The sequence below is a fragment of the Trichosurus vulpecula genome, chromosome 3 (assembly GCF_011100635.1).
Source record: "Trichosurus vulpecula isolate mTriVul1 chromosome 3, mTriVul1.pri, whole genome shotgun sequence".
NCBI classification, from domain to species: Eukaryota; Metazoa; Chordata; class Mammalia; order Diprotodontia; family Phalangeridae; genus Trichosurus; species Trichosurus vulpecula.
The window spans coordinates 180,242,163-180,249,797 of record NC_050575.1 but is presented as its reverse complement, the minus strand read 5'-3'; positions in this window follow the sequence as shown (position 1 = coordinate 180,249,797).

The following is a 7,635-nucleotide window of genomic DNA, read 5'->3' as shown; positions in this document are numbered from 1 at the left end:
GAAGGAAAGAAAGAAAAGGAAAGAAAGAAAGAAAAAGGAAGGAAGAAGGAAGGAAATATAGAAAGAGAAAGGAAGAAAGAAAGATGCATTTTAGAGGAAAAAAATAATAAAATGGATGCAGAGGTACTAGTATGAATTTGTGTCCATGCTATTTTTTTATTGAATAAAATTTAGGTTTTACATATATATGTGTGTGTATATGTATGTATATAATCTCTTCATGATCAGAAAAACCTTACAGTTGACTCGATCCAGGCATTATGACATATCCAAACATCAAATTGGCTCCTCTCTTGATCCAGTGTGTATTTCCAGTTTGTTTGTGAGTTGGCTTTATTGCTGTTGTGGTGATAGTGATGGTAGTGCTATTGCCCCTATAAACATAGAAAAGGACAGTGATGAAAAACATGCCTTTAAGAACAAAATTAATCCATGTTCCCCAAACTTGTTGGTTGCTCTTGTGGACTAATTTTGTATGGATCAACACTCAAACTATAAGTTATTGTGTTATAAAATCATCCACTTTTCATGATCTTGAAGTATGTGGACAGCCTTCAGGCAACCTCATCCCTCTTCTCCACTTTTCATGATCTTGAAGTATGTGGACAGCCTTCAGGCAACCTCATCCCTCTTCTCCTTTCAGAACACCCCAAGGCCCCTGAAGTAATAGACACTGTTCTTTATATGATTCAAAAACTGTACTAATCATAACTAAGACTTCAGGGAAGGTCATTGTCTCCATTAAAGGAACCCTATAGAAATAATCTCTTTGTTTTTCAGTGATTTGATGGAGAACAAGATCAAATGCTTACTTAAAGGTCTGCAGGCTCCTGGTCTCCACTGGACACTGAGAGAAAGCACGGATGGAGGAACAAAACTAAACGGAAGTCATGGGGGTAGAAAGGGAGGTGGTGATAAGGGAGGAAGGGATCTGATGTCCCAAGAAGCATCTGAGCAAATCAGCTCCTGTAATGTGAGAAGCTGGCATTACTGCAGACACATTTTCAGTTGTAAATCCACTAGACAGTGTGACCAAGTGATAATTCAATGCAGCTGCCAAGTTCCACGGTTTTTTCATACTAAATGATTGTCCAGAGTTTCATGGAACAGTCGCATTTCTCAAATGATGTGAAAACATCTCCAAGTAGTACTCTGATTCTCTGAAAGATCCATTATTTCATCAGGGAAAGTATTCCACCTACCAATGCAGGGAAACCTTCCATCTTTCTTCTCTAAGATTCCTGTTCATGTTTTCCCATAAATCCTCAAACACATGGTAGGGCTTTTTTAGTATCTTAGGGTACTCAGGCTATCTGCCATGTTATCTGTAGCATCTCTATTTTTGAATCCTTATTATTTAGCACTGTACCTGGTACATAGTAGGTGCTTAATTAAATTTTGTTGAATTGAGATGAATTGTCATGAGCTACATCCATGTTGTTGTTATTGTTTTACCTCAGTTATACATATCCCCAATAATCTCTTATGCTGCTTCTTGTAGACAACTCAAACTATCAATGCCAACAAATGGTTATATCCCCTTGTCTTTCTTCTTTTCCAGACTTCCCAATCCTAATCTATTCTTCTTATGATCTTGATACTACTGAATCATTTTGCAACTTTTTGTTATGCTGTAGAAAAAACAAAAATCATTCTTAGACATTCTTTTCCTAGGGTCCAGCAGGTTATGGTAAATAAGCACAGCAAGACAGAGCCTGATTGGACACAGCTGGAAAAAGCCAAGGAGCATCAGGATTGCCCTTTAGCTTAAGAATTGTATTTCACTTGTGATAAAGAACACAGTCACCTAGGGGACCATGAGAACATGGATGGGCATGTAGGCTTCTACTACCCAGGTATGAATCATGAATGAGAGTCCAAGCTTTTCCCATCCAAATGGTTGTAGGATGAAGCAGGATACGTTGGCTGTCATTTCAATAAGGATTTGTCAGTGGCTTAAGGGATTGAGGCTTTTAAAATAAGCTGTTTATGGAGATTCAGAGCTCATGAGAATGCAGGGCAGAAACCTCTACTGTCATACCTGTTGGCTGCATCCACTGAAGAACAGAAGCATTTTGAGCCTACCTGAGTGGTAACCATGACCTCAGATTTTGCTGAATGGTTTAGTTGGATGAGTTGGAGCTGTGGTTTGGGGAATCTCTTGCCCTGGAAATTTTAAAGAACAGGATCAACTCTCTTAAGTTCTAAGTGCAGTTAGGAATGTTCTAGACTAAAAGCATGAGGCTCCTTCCTCCTAGATCTAGTATTATTTGGGGTACCTAATGTAATCCCTAGACAAACATTGTGTTACCTTTTCATCAGCAATCCCTTGAGAAGATTGTTTCAGTAGAGATCAGACATGTATGGCTCTGTACTAGATACTATGGAGGATGTACAAATGAATAAAATAGGCCCCTGGGTTCCTGTAGCTTACAATCTTGTTGGGGAGTTAAAGACATGCCTCAAAAGTAATTAATGTAGTGAGTACTCTCTGGGCTCACTGTCCCAAAGCTAAGCTGGCTACATTTATCTCTCTCTTTCTTTTTCTCTGTCTGTCTGTCTCTGTCTCTGTCTCTGCCTCTGCCTCTGTCTCTCTCTGTCTCTGTCTGTCTGTCTCTGTCTCTGTCTCTCTCTCTCAGTTCTAGGGGAACTCTTGAAGGCTCAGGTGTCTCTACTCTATTGCTATTGCCTCAAGCCCCCATTCCAGTTTGTTCCCTCACCCTATTGTTAGATACCAGTGATTAGCATTCTACTTGCATTTACCAATTAACACCAATTAGTTTTTAAAAGGGATACTTCAAAGATATAGCAAGAACAGAAGCATAAACATTTCTACCCAAACATACTCTTCCCTATGGGTAATATTAATTAAGTTGGAACTTTTTTACTGTTTCAGAATGCTAAATTAATTAATTGTCTTTGATTGAGCCTTACTAGGTACAAAGCCCTAGGCCCAAACCCCTAGTTACTAGGTTAGCTGATGTGGGTGTGAAGCCCTCAGGGCCCTAAGGGGAGTTGCTAAGACCAGGGCCAATAGTATGTACCTGAGTTCTGGCTCAGATGAGTTTGATATTGTCCAAAGACTGTATAAAAAGAGAGAACAGAGTTATTTGCTTGAGGCTCTCACTCCTGGAGGAATGTTGGTGTGGGACCCTGGGCAGCTGCTATAAGAGCCTCCTGGCTCATCAACCCAGATGTTGATGGTTTCTTGGTAACTATGAATTGTGATCTGGTCTGTTTATATTGTGTATGTTTGTAACTTGTTTGTATTTGCTCTGAAGTTCAGGTTGCTGGTTTTTCCTCCTGAACTAAGTGAGTTTATATGTATATGTTGGATTAAAGTAAGATTGTTAACCCCTTAACGTTGCTTTCCTTAGTAAAGCAGATCGAAAGAACCTGTGCTGGCAGCGTTCTTGTTGTTGGGCTTGTGTTGGTCTTTCACCACAACAACAGCTGCTAGCCGAATTATTGCAACACTAAGCCACCTCAGTCTTTGGGGAGAGTGAACTTATATTTAACTCAATTTAGATGGGGGGAAGGCAAGGCAATTGGGGTTAAGTGACTTGCCCAAGGTCATACAGCTAGTAAATGTGTCAAGTGTCTGAGGCTGGATTTGAACTCAGGTCCTCCTGACTCCAGGGCTGGTGCTCTACTTACTGTGCCACCTGGCTGCCCCTATTTAACTCAGTTTATACATGTACATTTTATACCACACTCACTTGTACATTTATACAATAAGTTCATATCTAAACGTGGTACTGCTGCTTGTCATAGCTCCCACTGGGCTGCATGCTTTTCCTCACTTATCAGGTGCTGGATTTGCTGGAAAACCCTACCTGAGTTCTACTCCCAGATTCTCAGACCTTGGGTAGCTCTCTCTCGTGACACTGTGAAACTTACAAGGTCTCAGCACACCAATGTCTTTCCTTTATAATGAAAAAACAAATACTAAGGCAAAGATGTGGCATCTGATTCATGAGTCATGGGCCAACCTTGGGTGGGGCAGGCCCAAGGCCTCTCCCTTTGAATCATTGCTTCTCTTCTCTCACTGCTACACTGCCAGAGTCAAAGTAATGCAAAGAGAAGGCCATGGTCTTGGTCAGCTGGTGCTTTTGGAAGGCCTCCTCAGATCTGGCTCAGCAACCAACCAAAGAGGTGCCTCCTCCCTGGAAAATAAGCAGACCAGAACCAGTTACAAAGGTCTACACATTCTCCCAATGTCCCCAAGGCACTTGTATCACACATCATCTTGACTCTCCTGGAAGCAGGAACAGCTTGTCCCATTTGGAGAATTGCATTGGCCAAATGTGCTAATGCTTGCTTATCAGGGCTGAGTTCATTGGCCAGTCCCCCATTATAGTATAAAAGGCAGTCCGTTCTATGTACCAAATTAGCTATATAGAAAATAATACTATGGGAAATTAGAAGAAGAATGGATCCCTTCAGGTTGCAGTAAACAGGAAAATCCTCTTGGAAGAAGAAAAACAAGATCTAGATTGAAATGTTAGTGAGACTTTAGCAGATGAAGGGGAGGAAAGAAGATGTGGGAGGCAGGATGGAAGAACAACACAGGTACAGGGACAGGACATTCCATCTGGGTAGAACAGAGGGTTTATATAGATCTCTTGGAAGGTAAGGCTGGAGAGGTGTGTTGAACTGATTGCGGAGGCCAGTCTAGAGACTTCACTGGACTTCATTCTGTAACCACTGAGAAGCTACAAGTAGTTTTTGAGCAAAGAAGTAACATAAGGAAATCTTCAGTTAAGCTCTTCACAATCACAGAGGCAGAAGGAGAGATATAAAGGATTGGGGAGAGAAGATGATTGTGTTCAAGAGAAAATCAAACAGGCATTTAAGTCCTTACTATGTACCACGCATCATGCTAGTGACTGGGGCTCCTGACCTATGGGAGCTCACATTCTAATGAGGGAGACAACATGTACATACATAATAATATATGCATTATATACTAAATAAGTAAAGATTAGTTGGGAGAAGCAAAGCTCTAATAGCTGGAGAGATCATGAAATGCTTCATGTAGAAGGTGGCACTTAAGCTAAATCTTGAAGGAAATCAGAAATTCTGAGAGTTAGTGTTAAGGAAGGAAAACATTCCAAGTATGGGGAACAGCCTGTGGAAAGGTCTAGAGATGGGAGAGGGAGGGAGCTTCATGTGTGTGGAATAGCAAATAGAACAGGATTATAGAGTGTGTGGTGTGTGAGAAGACTGGTAGTGACTGACTATCTGGGAGATATAGACCAGGTCTTCCTATATTTACACTTAGATTTTTCCACAGCACCTGGCATAGGATTTCTGAGCACACAGTTTACTAACATAGTTGAGTCAGGACAATACATAAATGATCACGGAAAACATGGATACACCAGAGCAAGGTGGGTTAAGGAACACTTGACACCATAAATGAACCTTGGCAAACAAAGCCTAGGGGAGGTAGTTGCTTCCTTGGAATTCCAGCTAGCATGCCTCTTGATCTCTTACAGACATACTTTATTTGAAATCTCTTCCCTGACCTCTGATTTGTAGATTAGCCACTAGGATTTTAGCATCCTGAAAAAATAAACAAACAAATAAAAAACCCAAACCCTGTCTCCTGACCTAGCTTGGCTTCTGGTTTACCCTTACTTGGATTTTGTTGTGAACCTTACCACTTTTGGAGGGGGAGTGAGAGAGGCTTTCCCTCAACTCCATTGATTGACTAATCTTTGCTAGGTGTCCTTTCTCCAGGGGCCATGACATAAGGCCCTCAACATAGAAGGTGCTTAGCAAATGGTTTTCAATAACTTCTTTTATTTGGTCATTGTTAATTTTTTTAATTTAGTATTTTATTTTTCCCCAATTACATGCAAAAACAATTTTTAACATTCATTTTTAAAATTTTGAGTTCCAAATTCTCTTCAATGAATCCTTGTTGGATAGATAAATGCATCATTCTGAGAACCTCTAGTACTTTTCATTTGTTGCCACATTTTTTTTTCTTCTCAAAATCCATGAGAGTTAAGAAAGGAGTTATTTCTGGTCACATTTTATATATAGGAAACTGAGATAGAGTGAGTAAAGAGGGCTTGTTCTGCTTTACATCAAAGGAACTAAGGTACAGAGAGGCTAAGTGATGAATTCATCCTCCCCACAGCTCAGCATCTGGTCACACAGTAGGCTAATGACAGAAATCGGATAGGAGTGCAAAGTGAATTCTGATTCACCAAACTTTTCATCGAGCCATCTAATCTCTGGATTGCAAAACTAAGGTGGGGGATATTTTCTAAAATGAGCTAATAGACCCTCCCCAAATGTGCAACACCCAAGGGTGAAGACATATTTTACCTTTTGCATTCATCTTCAGTTGGCTATTGTACATAATAGCTAGTTGACTGAATTAGCAAATGAAAGGAATCTTGTTTTCCATTTGGTGATTCAGTGTTTCTCTTCTTGCACTCTGCATGATTACTTCACATTTTAAATACAGCACAGTGGCATTTCATGCAAAACACTGCCCAGATTCCCAGACCATTGCAAGCAACCCAATCTCAGGATCCTTCCTGAATAAGGAATGGAGGTGGTAAGGAAGAAGGCACCAACTTCCCGTCTAAATTTGTCATAAAAAGTGATTCTGGCATGAGGACCCCCTACACACATTCTCCTGCAAGTGGCTAGAGTTTCCTGTTATCTCCAAAAAATTGGCTGGTAATTTCATTAACATCAAAGCAGTGCATCACCCAAGAGCCCCACTGCTAATGCCATTGTGGGGTGGACTGGGAAAGCATTCTGCAAATGAAGCAGGGAAAGAAACAGTGTTAATTTCACAGCTCTGCATTGTGACAGATAAAAAATATTGCATAGCACTGCTCCCCTGAGGCTGTGAGCGGTGAAATATAGACACCCAGCATACTAGCTTTTCTCACATATACTGCAGAACCAACACAGATACTAATCACTGGGTCACATGCTTTACAACACCAAGATTAATGCTGGAATTAAAAACATCAAATCATAAGTAGAGTCTAGAATACCACAGCCATACACATAGCACAGGTGGCAAGAGAAAAATTCTGCCACACTTCCTGTTTGTTCCAGCTTGTAAAATACTAGCTGTGTGCTTTCCATTACGACAGCTCTCAATACCCAGAGCTGAGGAAAAAAATTCTTAGTCTTATTGACTTTCATTTCTCCACAGTGTACATCTTTTTCTCTTATTGGGGCAAAGCAAGAGGAGTGTGTGTGGGTGGGTGGGTGGGGGTGGTGATGCTTAGGGGTGGGAAGAAATGCACACAGCACATAAAACCACTGTTAGTGCTAATGAGAGTTGTTTGGGTCTTTTTTTAAAAAAAATACAACTGGGATCTTCTCCAGCCTTCTTCAAAGTGTCAGAATAATAAAGTTCTCAAATTCAATGTGGGGCTGAAATTGGCACTGCTGGCTGTTGGGTACAACGTTAGCTAAACAAAGACAGAAACAAGCTGTCCTGAAGTCACTTCGGCAACCACAGCTCTATCTTCCTTACTCTAGTGTAGCAGATACTCCAGTCTGGAAGCATCCCAGATCTTCCAGCCCAATCCTTGACCACCTTTCACTATAAATGATAAAGCATTGCCAGTAGCCTTGCCAAGTATCTGCTTA